Source organism: Schistocerca cancellata, chromosome 2 (assembly GCF_023864275.1).
Source record: "Schistocerca cancellata isolate TAMUIC-IGC-003103 chromosome 2, iqSchCanc2.1, whole genome shotgun sequence".
In the NCBI taxonomy this organism is placed as follows: domain Eukaryota; kingdom Metazoa; phylum Arthropoda; class Insecta; order Orthoptera; family Acrididae; genus Schistocerca; species Schistocerca cancellata.
In genome coordinates this window covers 321,075,820-321,096,890 of record NC_064627.1, presented here as the reverse complement: position 1 = coordinate 321,096,890, position 21,071 = coordinate 321,075,820, and positions in this window count along the sequence as shown.

Sequence of the window (21,071 nt, the reverse complement as noted above, 5' to 3'; positions counted from 1 at the left end):
TGAGATTTTCACTCTGCAGCGGAGTGTGCGCCGATATGAAACTTCCTGGCAGATTAAAATTGTGTGCCCGACCGAGACTCGAACTCAGGACCTTTGCCTTTCGCGGGCAAGTGCTCTACCAACTGAGTTACCGAAGCACGACTGACGCCCGGTACTCACAGCTCTACTTCTGCCAGTATCTCGTCTCCTCCCTTCCAAACTTTACAGAAGCTCTCCTGCAGCGCAGAAGAGCTTCTTGCTCGAAATTTCTCTCCTTTCACTCTAAGATTGCCACTGTACCCATGTAGTCTCGTTTTATGTGGAGGATAATTGTCTAAGTTCTCAAAGGTTCTTAGCAGAGATTTAATTGGAACTGAATCAAATGCTTTCTCAAACTTTAACGATCCTTACCAATCTGGTAACTCATTCATTCTCCATTGTATAATTACTGTCAATTGTTTATCCTGCTAAAGTTCGATTGTAGATTTCACATCCACGCGAAGACTTTAGTGAATAGCTTTGTCTAGATCGGCTGATTCTGACAAATTCGTACTACCGTTTGCTTGAAACTCTCGCCTTCTCTTTAACAGTTGCTCAGATCCATATGGGATTTTCTTTTCTTTTCTCCTACACCGTACCTGCTGCACTTTTTCTGTTGCCTAAGTGCCTTCATCAATAAACGGCCTTTCGCCTATGCTGGTACTATATTTACAGGGTGACAATTATTGAGCCATATGAATTCAAATCGTCATAACTTCTGAACGGTTTGCGTTACGACGTTCAAACTGCACTGTTGGCCGGGGAGCGTGATGGGAATTAGTATGCGCGTACATTGTTTAGTTTAGCGACGAAGCCATCTTTCATTTGGATGGGTTCGTCAATAAGCAAAACTGGCGCATTTGGGGGACAGAATCCGCATTTCACGATCAAGAAGTACCTTCATTGTTAACGGGTGACTGTGTGGTGCGCTATGTCCAGTCACTGAATTATAGGTGTGATATTCCTTGATGGCACAGTGACTATCGAACAGTACGTGAAGGTTTTGGAAGACGATTTCATAACCATTATCGACAGTGACCCTGATTTCGAGAAGATGATCGACCCCATCGAAGCAGGAGAGTGTTTGATGTCCTGGAGGAGCACTTTGGCTCTAGGGCACTCAGAGGTCATTGCCATGGGCCTGGATTGGCCGCCACATTCTCTGGATCGAACCATACGACTCCTTTTCGTGCGGCTATATTAAAGGCAAGGTGTACAGCAATAACCGCAAAACCATTGCTGAGCTGATAACAGTCATTCAGAAGGTAATCGACAGCATCGATGTTCCACCACTTCAACGGGTCGCCTGCCAGGGTGGCTGAGCAGTTCTAGGCGCTACGGTCGCAGGTTCGAATCCTGCCTAGGGCGTGGACGTGTGTGATGTCCTTAGGTTCGTTAGGTTTAAGTAGTTCTAAGTTCTAGGGGACTGATGACCTTAGAAGTTCAGTCCCATAGTGCTCAGAGCCATTTGAATCACTTCAAAGGGTCATGCAGAATTTCGCTATTCGTCTGCGTCACATGATGGCAGGCACATCGAACATGCCATAACCTAAATGTGAATGCCTGTAGTGACGTTTACATGTTGAATAAAATGTGTGCACACCGCAATTTGCAACTAATATACTTTTTTTCTTATAGTTCAATAATTGTCACCCTGTATTTTCTAATTTGATCTGGTAATTTCCTACTTGATGAATCTGTTTCTAACTTTTCCTCTATTTCTACAATGGATCGTACTAATCCATCATCACTTGAAACTCTAATATGAATTAAGAAAGTCAAATCCTGTACAATTTCCTTATTGTTACCAAAATATAATTCCGATACTAGTCCCAATCAGGGGGGTTATAATTAAAGTTGTATTTTCAAACCGCTGTAGAAATAACACCACTGGTCAGAATGACGTCAAATTGCAACTGAATATTATCGGCGGGGGGGGGGGGGGGGACTTGTAGCAGAAGATAAATAAATAGTTTCAAAATGTAGCAATATATGGCGCTGTAAGCATCATAATTTAATAGTGGTCGACTACAAATGACAAATGAATCTTGCAACAATGACTACGGTGTACGTTTGACGTTAAACAAACTGTACTTCTCAGTGTGCAAGGGTGTACATGAGTGATACTGTTAGTTACATAAGCCCATCCACCACGGCAAGGTCATTTTACTTCGGATGGAGAAAATCGGTTTTTAATTGTCCAGAGGCCAAAAACCTGCATAAAGAGCATCAATCACATCGGTTTTTAATTACCCTGATGACAAAAAGTCGCATAAAAAAGCATCAATCAAAGTCAATTAGGATTATTAATTTCCGTGTGTCTGGGGCCAAACATGTTCAGAATGCTGTCCACTGTTTTCTGCAACAAGTTAAAATCGAGAAACATCATGTTCCACAACTGACAGAAGTGAAGTTATAACGAAATCTAGACCTTTCTCTGCTTACAGGTGTTGAAAAATATCAACAGCAACGGTTGAAAAACGAGTGCCCCGACCGTGACTCGAACCCGGGACCTCCTGCTTACATGGCAAACGCTCTATTCGACTGAACCACCGAGGACACAGACGATAGTGCAACTGCTGGCACGCTCCCCGTGTACAGATACCAGCTTCATATAGATAAGACTTACCGGTCAATGATCGTCTTCAGTGCGGATGCACTCAAATTGTTGTTACAGAATGAAGAGACAGATGAAATTATTGTACAACAGGTGGAGCACAGGGAGATGGATGTCTTTTTCAGAGGACTTCCAGCTGAAATACCAAGGAGCGGACATATGGAGAATCCAAAGGATTTGGCTACTGACATACTGATAACTTCACAGCTTGAGGAGCTGGAAATTGCAGTTCGGAGGCAGGATAAATGGAATACATTTTCCTCAGAGATAAAATGCTGTTGGTGTGACGTACAGGTCACGTTCGAAAACAGTGCCACCAATAACGATGATGTGCCGCTGGGTGGAAGACTCAAAATATCAGGTGTTCATTAAATGCCAACAGCAACTCCTTAATCGACAGATGGTGTTCCTGGTAAAAAAGAATGTTGTAAAAGTGTATGCAGAGGCGGAACGTTGTTTGATGGGTAGTGTGAACAGAATGGGACATAGGTTTTTAGTGGACACTGGGGCTCATGCGTCAGTTGCTAGTCTGGACCTCCTCAGCTGGAAGAGGCTGAGTTCTCCACGATGTAGGTTACATGGGCAGAACTCAATTATGTAGGGCCATTAGAAACAACATTTCTCAAATTTTTGTATTCGAGCAAGGAGTTTTAGAGAATATATGGAACTACTGACCGGCGACAGTGTGGGTTGCTGCCCAATCCTAGTACTGTATTTCCTGAATAAGTATCATGAAAAAATTGTTCTCTTGTGGCATAGTATCGAATACATTGGGATGTTGTTCCAACTGGAAAATGCATCTGCAGATGACATCTTGTTATAACCATGAAGGTGAATCATGAAGATGGAACCAAATGAACTGCAGACACTTTAATTAATTTGCCTAGAGGTACCGGAGAACTACTCTGGATGCGTGCAGCTACAGACCTAGGTAACAGTCTGTTGTGTGTGATAGAGCTAATGGAACACAGTGACGAACTGGATAATTTTCGCTGTTTTGTGCACGCGTGTATGGCACACATGCAAGGAGTAGATTGAGTTTACATGGTTTCAGTGAGTGTAGATAATTTTGGCTCTGGAAAAGTAAATCTGCCACAAGGATAGTTGACTGTCATTTTGGACACCCTAGATGAGGACGATTTGGACAGGATTACTGGAGACCTTGGGCATGAGCAAATCATCAATGCATCTACATTATGCGAGAAATTGAAGCATTTAAAAAGACAGGATAAGTTAGGTATGGAAACATTTTTACTATGATTCATGAATTTGTTCAATCCTAGTGGACCATTAGCAGTTCACTTGCGACACAGCACGGAACCTCGATTGGTAATAACCACTCAGTCTACAGAATACCCAGACACCTGCAGCCTATAATGGAGGAATTTATCAATTACATGTTGGCTGATGACATTATTGAGGAGAATGATAGTCCACTGGGAGCAGATACTGTGTATTGTGATTGTTCCAAAGAAATTATAAGATGGAATGAAGAAAAACCAGGATTGTTCTGATTACCAGCATCTAAAAGCAAGAACGATCATGGATGCAAATACTAAACCAAACATAATGGAGACCTTGGATAACATAGATCATTGTAAATGTATCTCCTTGGTGGACCTGAAGAATGCATATCACCATTGTTGTACTTTATAATGCTCTGGAGGAATATGTGAAATACTGAGAGGAAGCTTTTAAGAGGTTTTTGGAAGCACCTGTTACAGTAAGGCCTGTAACTTCTTACTGTCACAAACAATAAAACAACCTCAGTCATTTTTAGGACTGTGTAATTACTATAGGAAATTCATCAGAGAATTTGATGAAACTGATAAACCATTATCTCATTTGTAAAAAAAAAAAAAGTGTGAAATTCCATTGGTCAACTAGCTGTGAGACTGTGTCTGGAGATATTAAAAGAGGCTTAAACGATGAGAATGATTTCCAAATTGTGAAAAGAAATTTACTCTGTCCTGCAATATGAACAGTCAGATGCTCGGTTTTATTCTTTCAGGAATCAGATGGTAGGAGCACCTGGAAGCATATGTGTGGAGACAACTGAATAAGACCTACATAAATTACTCAACCATAGAGGAAGAAATGTAGAGCGTGGCTTGCTGTGTTGTTTATTTTTGCTGTTGCCTGTGTGGTAGGAAATGTAAAGTCACCATGCAGCATTAAACTGATTGCTATGACTGAAAAATCTTCTGAGTGATGAACCCATTGGCTGTAAGAGTTGGGTGCATTCAATTACGAGCTAGTACACAAACCCAACAGGAAACCTGGCAATGTCGATGGCTTGAGTATGAAGACTAGGGGCTTATGAGCACTCGGCAGTGGCAAGTAGCAAGAAGTGCAGACTACTGAAGTGTACTGCCAGGTATTTAGTGTGCAGCAACAGATCATGACGCACAAGGACTATCGTGTTGGATTCTTGTATGGGCCATGTGTAGTGCTACCTATAAACTCGAAGGATGAAATGTTCAGAGGAGCCCTCGACAATGTTATAGCAGGTCATGAAGGGTGACAGGCTACTGCTCATCAAATAAATGAGTAGGTATAACTTTGGGCAGCATGCAAGGAACTGTGCACTTGTTGCACAATCTGCCGACGTCAGTCAAAAATGAGTACCACTGCAAAGGCTGCGAGAGTGATCGAAGCAATTTGATATTGTGGAGACAGATGTATTTGGTCTACGCAAACTATCACTGGTGGATAACTGACATATATCAGCCAATATAGACCACTTGTCACATAGTGTCATGTTGGTTACAATACTGATTCAACAAAAGAGTATAGTGACACAGGCAATGGTAAACAAATTATTGTTAAGGTTGGGTGTTCCCAACACAATAATTACAGATCAGGGCACTAACTTTATACCTGATCTGGCTAAAGTGCAATGCCATTTGCTGAACGTCAGGTTGCCTAGAACCAGCCGTTTCCAACCTCAACTGAATGTAAGAACAGACTGGGGCCATCTTACTGTTGGCAAAACGTTATTATTTGAACAGGCATCACAATGATTGGTACACTCACCTACCTTAGGCCATAGTGGCACATAATTTTCAAGCAAATACCAGCACTGAATTGTCACTGCATGAGCTAGTTTATGGTAGAAAGATGCTACTATCTTTTGAGGTAATTAAGCCCTAGGTTTGGAAAATGGAGAAATGGTTAAGAAGTTAGCAAAGATGTTACGAGATTTTTGGAATATGGTAGAAAAGGCTGAGTGAAGATACTCGAATGTCAAGAGCAAGGGGGATGATGCGTTGGTAAACTATCTGGGTCATGCTGGCCAGAAACGACGACGCGTTCATAAACTAAATGAGTACAGAAAAGGTCAGGGGGACATGCTGGCGAATGAAGGTTAAAACGAAAAAATTCCTTATATCAGGTCCGAAAAACGATATCACAGGTGACTGTGAAGTTGTGGTTACCAATGAGGGCTTCCATTGTTGCAGGGTGCATTAAGCCTTTTAAAGGAACTGTGGACACGTTTCCATTAGTTCCACTGTCATTATCAGTAAAGGACATGAAAAAAAAGAAGGAATGGATGTAGGGACTGATAAGCAGGTATCCATCTAGTACCTTATGTACTAATATCATGCTGACAGTTACCACTGGGACTGTATGTATGAAGTAGTTTCTCAGTAATTGCCATATACATACTGTTTTGTGGTAGGGGGGGATTATGGTGAAGTTTTGTTAAGTATTCGTCGTTAAGCAGCCCTACTGTTTAATTTTGTGGCATGTGTTTAATTTGTGAGTGAATGGGAGTGTGTTGTTATGATACTGTGAGGGTACAGCTGAGCTTTTGATACATCTCTGTGAATGTCAGAATGATCGACTGGTAGATAGATTTTTCCCTATTGGCTCAAATGTGTTTAATAAAAGGTGTCATAAAATGGATAACTAATAGGACTGGCATGGTGCTAGCAAACGTGGTAAGTGCGTGTTGCACCACACAAAAGATTACGAGTAGGATGACCATTTAACCATGAAATGAAATGATTGTCCACAGTAATCCCTGTTTATGACAAAGTATCTTGCTAGCATACATGAATAAGAAATTATTACAGGATGTATTCGATCTCAATAAATGCAAAGAATAAGAAAATTAACAATCATTGACAAGGGACAGTACTAATCTACCACATGAATGACCCAACAAGGACTTGATATTTCAGGTGAATGGTATACAAGTGTAATCTACGAATGATTTATGGAAAGGTGAATCTGGGGTCGACACACAGCTTCCTTGAATCTGCCAGAAGAATGAAAATCTACAAATGCAAATAACATTGCCAACAGAGTCGTGAATGAACCTCTAGAAAAGTTAGAGAAGCAAGAGAGCATGATACTCGCAGAATATATTTGATCCTAACAATGTGCTTCAAATGCTCTGTACTTCTCACATCCCACTAGCCCCAACTGCCCTTTCTCATCATATTCTGGACTCAGTCGTGTGATGAGTCACGAGCACTGTGATCTGCTGCAGACTGCAACACATCAGCTGCCGATTGCTAGAACAGTTCTTCTCTACATCTGCAGATGCTGTCCGCTTTCCTGTGTCCTCATATCAAGTTGACGTGTTCTCTTCCATATCCTGAGCCAAAGCGTTCTGTACCGGATCTCTGGGAAAGGTTTTATCTTCAGACGCCTACTTATTTCTCCTCTCTACCAGACCAAACAAATCTCGTGCACCAATGAAAATGGCTCTGCAGAATGCTGAACAATGATATTTTTGTCAACAAAACGACAATATCCCCTATTTGCAAAAGTTCTACATCATTAATCAATCATTTCACTCCCTTGTACGCAGTTATTAAACAGTTCTGAGTTACTCTTCCACTCCTCAGCTGAGCCGTCTACGTCATCCAAAACGCTCGTCTACATGTATGCATTTCTCGGAAACTGGTTTCTTGACTTCTCCTTCTCTGTTATTTTTTAATATTAACCAATGGGGAGCTCTCTTAGACCTCTTTAGACAAGAGGGTAATCACCACATGTAAAACGACTTCAGAAACTCGACCCACTGCTTTACATAATTACTGATCCACAACGCAGCGCTGGCGCTTCCCACTTAATTTGTTACTGACTTCCCCTTGCACAGTGTTCTCGGAAGTGACTCATCAGCACAAAACAAAATTCCTTTGCAATGCTTTGCACTGTTTCCAAAAACTGATATACTGCACGAGAGCAGGTGATCATCACGTTACATTATATCACTTCTGTGAATTTAGGCCTATACTCCATAGCATGCAGTGTGCATTCTGCGAAAAAGTGTAGGAATAGAACTTCCAGACGCTCTTGCTAAGCAATGCCTTGGCCGTGGTATGGTTCCTGCACTAAGCGGTGACTAGGACTCATTCCCTCGTTCTCTCCTCCGAAAGGCGAGCCGCAACTCCCCAGAGGGCCAGAATCTGACACCAAGCATTGACCTGGGCCTCCGTTCCCAGCCTGGCTTATCACAGACACATCTGAACAACAGACAATTGAGACGCACTGCAAGCTCGACACTTTGCGCCCAATTCGCGAGTATGTCTGTGGAGTTGCACTGTGAATTCTTTTGGTTTGCTTGGAGAGAGCAGGCTGGTACAGCACATGGGGAGAACTTTCTGATGGTTGCTGTTGAAAGAGGTCGTTGGTATTCTGTTTTGGCTACGTGACACTCACTACGGAAGGTCTCTGGAGTTTACTGGGTGAGCAAGGAGAAACAGCGTACTGACGCCATGAAGGACATTCCTGTAGTGGGGACACGTCGCGACCAGAAAACGCGTGGCCTGTGGTAACTTCTGTTTTCCAGAGCTCGCTGCTACTACTGGTTTATCCAGAGGATGAACTCTTCCTGCTCCTCGACTTATTAAAAGCGGGTGAGCGCCGCAGTTATCCTTATATATTGGTGGTTTTCCTCAGATCCGGGCAGTGGCATGTTTAGTACAGTTCTAGGAATATTATTTGGCAACTTACCCGTTTCCTCTGTTGTGGTGATTCGTTCTCTTCATTATCTCAACATGTGCCTGGATTACTATTTAGGACTCCTTTGTCGATCTAGCAATGCTATACTCAGCTACTCTCTTGGATGTAACATGTTTTTGCTTTTGGCTTCTATTGCCAATCGTTCCTCTTTTATTGTGGTCACCTGTTGATTGCGCTTTATATGTTATCACCTTCAGGCTAGTACACCTGCTGTAAAAATTTTTTGAAGCATATTTTTGATTATTCGTGCCACCTTTTGAAATTTCATGTTTGAATTTGTTACAAGTTGCAATCTCTTCCGAGGCACCCCTTTTCCTAATTACGTTAAAATTGCAGTTGTAATACGCGTTTTCTCACACGTCTTAAAGAATTTTGTTGTGTTACAGTAGCTAATTATTACCTGGTCCCTCACGTGAGCGTTGGTGTTTGCCTGCATGGTCTGGGTGGACGCTATGCGTGCCTGTTTTGATTGTCGTGTTGGCAGGTAGTCTTAACCGGTCTTAGGACACGCTGTTGGTGGTCACGCATTACACGCACCATTTATGTCTGTATTCAGACCATTATATTTGGTATTTTTATCTTTTACCATTTGTAAAAATTTTTAATGTATTTTGTTTTTAAATTAAGAATCTTAAGTCTGTCTTTTCTGACGTTTGTATAGAGATTGAGTCTCGAAAGAGCACTTACGTTCCATTACTCATCGTGTAGGTTTTAAAGGATCTGTTTTATGTTCCTTCTAACGAAGTAGAAATTTCCTAATTAAAATCAGTTTAATTCACAATAACTATCTGGTGCTCAATTTGGAGTTGCAATAATAATAATTTTGTGGCCCAATAAATTTAAGAATGTTTAAACGAACAATGCTCAATTTCCCCCTCCCTGCCCTCTCATGGTCCAACCTTTCCTAATGTCTTAAGCCAAGCATATGCAGTGGTACCATATCACCATGCTGGCAGCAGAGAGTGGTTTTGTTATTTACCTTCTGGGATTCCTGGCCAACTGAGCATTGTTCGTTTCAATATTTGTTAATTTTAGGTTTTGGTTAATTCTGTCCTTGGTTCAGGGACTACCGGTTGTTGATGTTTGGATTCTGCTGCGTGTATTGCTCAAGGAGCAGCTCAGGTACAAGCTCAAGATTCATGGTCAGTCCGCAGACGGTGATATATTGGATTTGCATTTGCTGCTTCACGACATTCTCATGCTCCCAGTGCAAATTACGCCGGAGGATATTGGGCAGGTAAGTGCCATGCTGTAATACTGGTTGGCCTCTATCAGCGATTTAGATAAGAATATCGACTTCTTAGAAGGCAGTTCCTCGTCTCTGTTACAAAACTATAAGCTTCAGGTGCAATTTACTGACTTAAGTAATCGCAATGCCACCGATTGTTCTTTACAAGACAGGATTAGTGAATTACTCATTGGGCTAACGGCTTTGCAGATGAGATTAAGTGCTTTAGAGTGGGGAAATGCGTTACACTAGCACCAAGGGCAGTTTCTCAGTGGAAAACTCTGATCAGGACCAAGGTCCATCAGGCGCCCGAATGGGTTGTGATTGAAGTCATTTCCCAAAGCTTCGTTTTCAGAGTGATACAAGAAATAGAAAATTTAGCAATCGCTGGGTTTCATTGTATCATATCCTTGGTGTTCCGGATATCGTCGTATTTGTAAATTAACCATGATACAACCCTCGGTAGGAAGCTGTAGGGCAGTTAACTGGCAGCAACTGGATCTTCTATAGTTGCAGTGAACTAGGACATTTTTCTCGGGATTGTCTTCGTACAGTTGAGACCGGGGTAAGGGCAGGCATTTTGCTTCACTTACGTTTCTGCGAGCTTGCAAAAAGTTGGCAGGTCCTAAAGGTCCTTCGTTGCCTTTCGTTTGCACTTAGCTCTAACATGAGCCAGTTTGCGCCTTGCTCGACTCTGGTGGTACTATGTCCTTGTTGGGCTATCAATGGTATTCCAGATATTGCCGTGTTTGTAAACTACCCAAGGTATCATGCCCCGTAGAAAGCTGTAGGGCAATTAACCGGCAGCTGTTGGATTCAGTAGGCACGCTGGGTGTGTATTGCGGTATTGGGGAATTTTCCTGCCTGTTCAGACCAACATCCTGTTAGGGTGCGATTTTATAGGAAAAACTGGGTTATGTTGGGCTATGTCAAAGCCGTTTTTTATATCAAGTTTCGCACTTCTTTAAAGATTTTATTCTACAAGCACACTCGTCATCTAGGAGTCTGTTCTGTGGCCTCTGAATCTAGTGAGTTTGAGTTGAGTCATTTATCTAATGAAGAGGCACAATAGGTGTTGCAACTTCTTCGTGATTTCCCTCACATTTTAACTGATAGGTTAGGTATGACTAATAAAACAGAGTACCGAATTAAATTAGCAGATTGAGAGTCCCTTGGGAAGGCTTCCTACGGACTTTCACCATTTAAGTTGAGAACGTTAAGACAGGAAACAGACGAAATGTTAGCAGACAGAGTGATTTGTCCTTCGACATCCGCCCATGCGCCGCCAATATTTTTAGTCAGGAAGGTAAATAGGGGCTGGATTATCGTGCCTCGAATCAGAAGGTAGTTCTTGGATCTGTCCCTCTTACTGACATCCAACATTGCTTCACCTGGTTCGCTCACATGCAGTACTTTACGTTAATTGATCTAAATCAAGCGTATTACCAGATACCACAAGTGAATGAATCAAAGGACTGGAAATTTGTATTAATTTAACCGAGTACCCTTTGGTCTCCCTATAGGCGCAGCGGTGGTACCTAGGTTGCTGCATTCCGTTTTGGGTGACCTGAAGTTCCAGCTCATCTATAATTATTTGGACGACGATGTGGTATATAGTGAAATCTTTTCCTAGCATTTGAAACACCTCCGTCAGTTACTGAGGTACTGGGTAGGCTGGTCGAGGAAGGTTTAGCGATGAAGCCACCGAAGGTCAACCTCAAGCGCCTTAAAATTTCTTTCTTAGGGCATCTGGTTTCTGCTGGTGGAGTCCGCGTGGACCAATGACGGAATCGGGCAGTATGTAGGTTCCTATTCATGGGTATGATAAAATTCTTTCGAAAGTATATTACACACTATGCCCAGCTAGCGGTCCCTTTGAACACCTAGCTCCGGAAGGGCGTGGAGTTTAAGTGGACAGAAACCCAGCAAGCGGCCATCGATAGTTCGAAGGACGCGCTGGGTAATGTTTTATCTCGAGCACCGAGAAAGTGAACTTGAAAGTTTCAACGATCAGGCCCTTACCGGTGTTCTAGCGAACCCATGTAAGACTGGCTACATTGTTTGTTGGGCGGTGCTCCTATCGGCTTTCAAATTCTCGGTGAGGCATATTAGGAGTAGTAATGTGGTGGCTAATGCCAGGAGCGGAAGATATCGTTCGGCTCGCTGTAGGCTGATCTTGCTGAGGTGCCAGCTCTTAGAAGAGGAACAAGAGGCAGATCCTGATTTGCGTCAGGCGAGGACATTCCAGGCTATCAGATCAAAGAGGGAGTCTTCTGTTTCGCGCCTCTAGGTGAGGATCGGTTGAAGTTCTGTTTGCCAAGCGCTTTGGTTCTGGCATTCTTCAAATATTATCATGACCTCTGGCGTATATAAAACCATACACAAGGTTACAGAAGTCGTAGCTGTGTAGAGATACCATATTAGGCAGCTAATCAGCCAGTGCCAGGAATGTAAGTTAGCGAACCCCAATTCAGGTAACAGGAAAGGGTTGCCGCAGTCCTCCTGAGTAGAACGGCCCATGGAAGGATTTTCATTGTTTATGTGGGTCCGCTATCGCGTACTCGCGCCAGGTACAGATCCATTTTCGTGGCCGCTGACGCTTTCACTAGGTTGGTTTGGCTGTGTTCGAACAGAGGGCTGAATACCAGTATCATTGTCAAACATCCAAACTGAATATTTCGGTCCGCCATAGGTATTGAACCGGACAAACGGGGGTTAAGGAAAACGGGAAGCACCGGGCCCACGAATCAACTGGTTTTTATTTCATAGAAAAAACAATTTATTGATAAAATTGAGCTTAAAATCAAAGCAACACTGCAATTTAAATCTGAAGGCCACATTTTAAAAGAAATATAACTTGCGTTTAACAATAAAAGGGCCAGATAAAAGTTCAGATAAAATTTCCTATTTAAATCTTAAGGCCACAGTTTGGGGAAATATAACATACTTTTAAATACAATAATAAGAAAAGGGGCAGCTAGACAAAAGTTCAGGTGAAATTTGCTATTTAAATCTTAAGGCCACAGTTTGGAGACATACAGGGTGATTATAATTAAAGTTAAATTTTCAAATCGCTGTAGAAATAACACCACTGGTCAGAATGACGTCAAAATGCAACGGAATATTATCAGAGAAGCGGGAAAATATATGGCAGAAGAAAAATAAATAGTAACGAAATGTAGCAATACATGGCGCTGTAAGCATCATAGTTTAATAGTGGTCGACTACAAATGACAAATGAATCATACAACAATGCCTAAGTTGTACGTTTGAGGTTAAACAAACTGTACTACTCAGTGTGTATGGGTGTACAGGTGTCATACTGTTAGTTACGTAAGCCCATCCATCACGGCAAGGTCATGCCACATCGGATGGGAGAAATCGGTTTTAATTGTCCTGAGGCCAGAAGCCGCATAAAAAGCATCACTCACATCGGTTTTTAAACCTCATAAAAGCATCAATCACATCGGTTTTTAATTGTCCTGAGGCCAAAAAACGCATAAAAAGCATCGATCAAAATACAATTGGATTATTAATTTCCGTGTGACTGTCACGAAACACGTTCAATATGCTGTCCATCGTTTTCTGCAACAAGTTGAAATTGAGAAACAGCATGTTACACAACTGATCGAAGTGTTTTTGGAGTCACATTCAAAATATGTTGCGGAATGCGTGCCTTCAATGCAGCTAAGTTTGCGATCGAAACAGTGAACACATCTTTCAGATAGCTCCACAGCCTGTCAGTTGGAAATCGGGTTCGTCTGTCCTCATTATTTTCCACGGACAATCGTCCACTTCCATGCGAGCAAGAAATTCTAAAGAAAAAGTCTCTCTTGGTGGCCGTTCAACACGAAGCAACTCGTGCACATGGGTAATTTTGAATGGATAGCAAAGAAGGATGTTTCGTAGGATTTTGGGCATCTTGCTCACGGGTACGTCCAATTTTTGGGCAATTCTCCGTGTACTACACGTTTGCACTCCACCACTCGTCTCCTCCTTCACTGCTGTGGCCACTGCTTTCACTGTCGTCGAATCAATTAGTTTCCTCCCTCTAGCAGGTTGCATACCAGAACAACCCGTCTTTTCGAATATCCGAATCATTTCCTCCAGACCGACAGCAGTCATCGGACCAAAAACTTTTTTCAAACCCTTCAGTGTCCGGAGCTTATGCAGAGCGACGTGTCCACAGTCATCATTCTTGTAATACAGCTTTACAAACAGAGCGCGATCCTGCATTGAGAAAGTCATGGCGAACGTCGCAGACGCGAAAGGAGAAAAAGCCGTGTACCCGGCGTGTTTGTACCAACATCAGAGGATCGTGCGCATGAGAGGTGTTTTCATTTACGTATTCTGACACATACAGCGCCATCTATTGATCAATTTTCATACTAGTTTTTTTCTTCTGCCATACGTTTTCCACCTTCTCCGATAGTATTCCGTTGCAATTTGACGTCATTCCGACAAGTGGGGTTATTTCTACATCGATTTGAAAGTTTAACTTTAATTATAATCACCCTGTATGACTACAAGGTTGCTCTTTTCAGACTACTGTAGTCAAACGAATCCACACTTAATCCTCATCTAGTGTAAGGTGTCGGCGCTGCATGGATGCAGGAAGAGATGGTAATTTTTTAAACAAATAGTCGGATGGCGTATCCGGCAGACCGGTGCAATGTGATGCAGACCGGCCACGGTGCGAGCAACGTGAAGCGGCAGTCCATACAACCCATTGTATTGCGGTGTCACGATGGGACGACCACAAAGCTGCCCCTTTTCCACAGCCGGAGTCCCGCACTACCTGGCGGACGCGAAGAAGGCAGACCCCACCAACCGACCGACACGCCCCACACACCACTCGTCCAATAGGCAATTTCGTGTGCCGGACGGATGCGGCTTTCGCATACAAACTTGGCTCAAACAGACCATCTCAGCTCTCACATCGGTACCCGATGTCAGAAACAACTCGGCTCTAACCGTGCATCTCCACTCTCCCAGACCAACTGTCTCCCATCCAGAGACACACCAAACACCCAGCGCTTTCTCCTTCGCCGACTTCAACTAAAGATGCTTACTGAACAAATAGTAAATCGATAGCCAACTCGAGCCAATGGCGCCAGACAAGACCCAAGCGAAGTAAAATATGGCGCCACGGCTGTGGTATTGGTCAGTGTTAGTACTCCTGCCTTCGTTTCTCGAGAGTTTCGGCGTTTTTGCTTTTGGCTTGGTGTCACCGACGTGTCAGCTACGCCATATTCCCATTAACCTACTTTTTCCGAAAGTTTGCCGGCCGTTGTGGCCGAACGGTTCTAGGCGCTTCAGTCTGGAACCGCGCGACTGCTACGGTCGCAGGTTCGAATCATGCCACGGGCATGGATGTGTGTGGTGCCCTTATGTTAGTTAGGTTTAAGCAGTTCTAAGTTCTAGGGGACTGATGACCTCAGATGTTAAGTCCCATAGTGCTCAGAGCTATTTGAACCATTTGAAGCCGCGCGGGATTAGCCGAGCGGTCTGAGGCGCTGCAGTCATGGACTGTGCGGTTCGTCCCGGTGGAGGTTCGAGTCCTCCCGCGGGCATGGGTGTGTGTGTTTGTCCTTAGGATAATTTAGGTTAAGTAGTGTGTAAGCTTAGGGACTGATGACCTTAGCAGTTAAGTCCCATAAGATTTCACACACATTTGAACATTTGAACCATTTGAACCGAAGGTTTAATCGAAACTTGAAGGCAGTGTTGATGATCTTCCATTCCGAATATAAACCAAAAGTTACCGGTCTTAGTACACGCTTTTGGTGGTAAAAAAAAATTGTGGTAAGTTCTAAGGGACCAAACTGCTAAGGTCATCGGTCCCTAGGCTTACACACTACTTAATCTAGCTCAAACTAACTTACGCTAAGGACAACACACACACCCATGCTCTAGGGAGGACTCGAATCACCGATGGGAGGTACCGCGCGAACCGTGACAAGGCGCCTCAGCCCCCACGGCTACCCCGTGCGGCACGCTTTTGGTGATTATGTCATACAGGGACCACTTCTGTCAGTATTTTGTCCATTATGTTTGGTATTTTTATCTTTTCGGTTTGTAAAGTTTGTTATTGTGTGTGTGTGTTTTTTTCTTAACTAAACAATCTTAAATCTGTTAATTTCTGCATTTGCATAAAACTTAAACGAGTCTTGAAGGTTCACCAAAATTTTGTTGCCTATCTTTTATGTTTTAACGGTTGCGTTTTATGTTTTTTTCTAACGAAATAGTGATTCTTTTGTTCAAATCACTTTAATTTACAATAATAAACTAGTGCTCAATTTGAATTTGCAATATTAATAAATGCGTGACCCAGTAAATTTAAAAATGTTTTAAACGAACAATGTTCAATTCGTCCCGCTACCCCCACGGTACAGCCATTGCTGAAATGTTAAGACGAACACATGCAGCGATACCGTAGCGCCACGCTACAAGAGTATTCCATGCAACACAAAAACTATGAAACAGAATGATTTAATATAAAAGCAGTGAGCATAATCCTGTTAATCACTGGCGTTACTGAGTACAAGAACTAGCTATTTTATTAATTAACGGGAAAAGGAATCAGCTAGTAATGACTTTGCATCAGTTATGAATTACTCTTGAGATGTGCAAATCTGGCAATGGACTACGTGTATCAATAAAATTTTAATGTTGTAATGAATCATGTATGAGCTGGCTTGTGGGAGGTTGAGGGAAAATTATGTGTATTCCTGTTTTCCAGGTAGCATTACCTCCGAGAACGTTCAGGATGGGTGGGATAACTCTAACGATAGTACACCTATTCGGAGAGAAGTAGTGAACGCGCTATGGAACAGGAGTAATGTTTTCCAGACGAGAAGTCGTCGTGCTAACTAGTCACAAGTGGAAATTAAGGCTAACCTATAACAAATGGAAGTAAGGAATGAAATACGAAGGATGGAAGAAACATTTGCGTCTGGATGCGAAGAAAAAAGCGATACTGGGGGAGATGGAGGAGAGTGTCTGGTCTTGCGACTGTTGTGTGAGAAGGTAAGGGATCAGTCGCGTCGAGTAACGGATTTAGCACCACGTGCATTGTTACGAAGGAAAACGGATAGTTAGATGCCGGTGGGAAAGACAAGGGTGATGTATGGTAGAACTGATAATGATGTTACAAGTGCAGGGAATAGCCGATAAAAACAGGGCGACTGTAGAACGGCACATTACGCAGTAAGTAGCCTTAATGTCCACTGGTGACTGGTATGGGAAGACTACAACTAGAAAATTCGAGAAATTAGATTCAGAGGGCTACCGACAGTAATTCTTCCAAAGCGCCTTTCGCGAAGGAACGGGCAAAGGGTGGGGGGGGGGGGGGTGGGGGGTGAAATTTAAAAGTTTCCCGGAGAATTAAATTTTGGAAGAGAGTTCGGGGTTGCAGCCGGTCGTCATAAACTTAATTCCACGATATTTCGACTGGACACCTGCCAGTCATCTTCATGTGAGTCAGTCTTCGATGGTTCACCTGAAGGTGACTGGCAGGTGTCCAGTCGAAATATGGTGGAATGTAGTTTATGACGACCGGCTGCAATCCCGAAATATCCTCGAACAGGGAATGGGGATCAATTAGTGGTATCAGAAGTATCCTCTACGACTCATCATCACGTGGCTTCGGGGGTACTGATGCAGACGTGAATGTAGAACTGACTGCAGAGCTAACGAGATACATGAAGACGATTGTGGGGTCAATTAAAAGGAATTTGAAGGTGATACAGACTCTGTTGAACTCTGAATGAGAGGAAGGTCGTAGGAAGGTTGCTGCGATCCCTGGTGGACAGCTTGGGTGATGTAAGTGTGGAGGTGATAGCATTGCAGAAGACAGTACATCTCGTGGTAAATGGGCAGTTAACCCCAACGTTGCTACCCCTGCGATAAGTTTTACCTTGACTACGAAAGTTGTAGCAAGATTCAGTGGCAGAACTACATCAGGTAGCCAGCGGAGCAGACATTGTCATTATTTTACCATACGTGAACAGCCGAAATTAATATTGATAGAGCTGGACTCCATGTGTTGTTTCGGTTACCAGTGGCAAGTGTGAATTTGCACTATCAGTACTACAAGGTTCACCCCTCCTCACTGAAATGGGAAGCCGTAGTCAAATCCGTACAGGTGAAAACGAAGGAGGTGTTGCTAGTCTATAAGGAGAAGAGGAACATTGTATTGACGTCGTTGGCTGAGCTACGCTTGTGCCAGAGAGCACATATTATAAAGCAAATTACGGACTGGCACATGAGCGTGTGAAGTGCAGTTATTTCTGGGCAGACAAGACGCATCAGGATTTCGAAAGGAAGTGTTGACGTCACACCCGTGTTTTCATAGGGTGGGTAGCATTGGTTATACTCTTGCGTTTTCTCCACAAGTGCTGATAGTGAACTAATATGAAAAGGGAAGGTCTAAGGGGATGATGAGGGTGGAATTTGGGAAAACATAATATTAATCAATGGTAAGTATTCTGATACAGCGGGTACAACGTTCCGTCTCCCTGGTACTGTCGTTGGAACGACTATAAAAAGCTGACACAGCCTTTGTTGTATTGGACAGAGAAGCTGCTGGAAGTGTTGCCAACCCAAACATAAACTTTTTGACGACACCCTGAAACCAAATTTCCTTCACCCGTTGGTCTCAAAAGGGTCGGATTACAGCGGAACAGATGTACTTTCATATACGGCAGTATCACGATAAGCAACGCCACAACATTATAACTCTTTAGTATTTCGGTTTCTAGTACTATAGTGATTCTAACTGTGCTCCGTGTAACCCATACCTACATTACGCCAAAACCCGTCCACCCTTATGAACTCCTGTCGCATCAGATACTAGTGGATTGGGTAAGCTGCAGCAAGTAAATATTAGTTAAGTAAGAATTGAACGGGAAACTATTTGGTAAACGAGGAGATTTGGAAATGTAGGAAAGAGTTCAGTAAGACTATTTCCTGTTAAGTATTTGGTGGGGAACTTGTAAAGACGAGAGAAGTTAATAATATTATTGTACTAGCTTGTAGGTGATGGTTCGGTTGAAACGCGTTCCTGAACCTAGGAAATTGCGTTTAAAATTAAGAATACAGCAAGTGAAGCTAGTGCTTTAAGCTGAGATTGTGCAACTGGAAAAACTAAATGTACTGTATATAATTCTTAACTTGCAAATGTATTTTGATACTTTACGTAGGATCCATGAGCAAAAACCATGAGACCAGACGTTCTGAAGAAGAGAGGCGTGTTGCGCCGCAAATAATTAACTTGGCGTGGCTGGGTTAAATTATCATATCTTCGTCGGTTAGCAAAAGAAGTCGGGAAGCAGATCAACTCAGATGGCTGAGCAGAGTTATGCCAGGGAATGCTTGCTGATGCAGTGAGTATTGCTGCTGAAGCGTCTAGGTGGTTAGCCTGTGTTGTCGCGTAACATGGGCACAGCAGAGGGGCAAAGACACCACGATCGGCATGGCCTGATTATTTCTCATCAGAGCCATGGTCTGGGTCGTTAGCAAAACAAGGACGAGTCAGACCCGTCTAAATATTCCTTATTTCCAGTCAGAGGTATTACAGTCTGCCGGCGACCAGCTCCCAGGAGAGGCCTGTAGTAGTCTACAGACAACGTTTTGCAAGTCTACCAGTCTCCAGGGATTTCTAAACTTATTCGCTGCACGCTGCAGTACAGCTATTCGTGGCAAGACCAAAGCTATGGACTTAGCGCTCTTCAGACGGCGGCCACTCTGGGGGGCCTACTCCAGCTGCTGCTGGATGTCTGCAGCATAGAGCCGCACAGCCGTTCTACCGCGGTCATGTGTACAGACAAACTAGCTGTGAACCGTGTGGACCACTGCTGGTAGCTCGCCGGGCATGTACTGCTTACGTTCTGTGGATGCCGGCTTCCCGGCGTAACGACATGCCCATTGTAATATTAAGAAATAAATGAATGCTTTTACAATGCTGTTTCTCTGACGTCTCATCGGACGTCTACCTGGCATCCACTCACTCCTCCACTGTGCCCAGATAATAAGTAATTTTTCAGAAGATAGAAGATTGTGTACAGTTACGTGTTAACATATATATATATATATATATATATATATATATATATATATATATATAAACGTAATCTCAAATTTATTTTGCTACATTGTTTTAACCTGGACACATGCCTAATTTGTCTATTGAAAATAAGGAAATAAGCCAATTTTTATATATTTCCCTTTATGAATAATAATTGGTCTTAACTGTTTCCAGAATGTACAAACAGAGAGGGTGATAAATCTTATTACATTGTGGTTCTAATGACCTCTAAATTTGCTTAGACTTTCATACTAAGAATCTGAATTACACATAAAAAGTTTTCAACAGTGTGGTCTGAACACGTTATGTTCAGAACAGTTATTATTGACATAATCAAAGTGAAACATCATTTTATAATAATGGTTCCAAAAATAGTTTGTTCCTAAATAATCGTAAGTAACAAAAGGAGAAAGGTAAGTAAAGAGCGTCGAAGCTACCTGAATCTGTCAGTGTACGACTTCAGTGCTACTGCTACGTTGAAATATATAGTGGATCTTCAAAGGACAGGACACAATTAGAAATATATTTGCCTGGGCTATTCACTTTGAGCCAATGTGAATAGAATAATTTAATGTTTCGTGAAGTTCAATTGTAAGTATTCATCGCTCAATTTTGGCTCATCGCTTCTAAATTCCCGCTGTTGCTAGTTTCAATAATTAAACATATTAATAAGTATTACGAAATAGATTCGCGCTTTACGACAGCTGTTTGTGACACATGGAAATTTGTGATGGGCCGAGAGTGGATCCCGAATTCCCGCTTATCGCGAGCGGTCGCCTTAAGCATTTCGGCTATCCGAGAACGACACCAGGACTAATCCGTACATCTGTATGTAACGGAGTTCACAACCTCTATGCTCGAGGCACGAATACATCATTGATGGTTGCAATGTCTGCATTTAACAGTACTGATATCTTCACATTACGGTGTCCTTTATACATGCTTGCACGCCCGAAGGACTCTGTAATTTCAAGATACAGCGTGTAAACGCAGATATTGTGAGGATCAGTGACATATATACATATATAGTAATGTTGAAGGACAATTCAATGATAACTACTGGAGAATCACTAGCTCCTCTCACCTCAAAATTTGAGTCAAACCACTGAAGGCAGAATTATCGTTTGTAAATACTCAGCGTA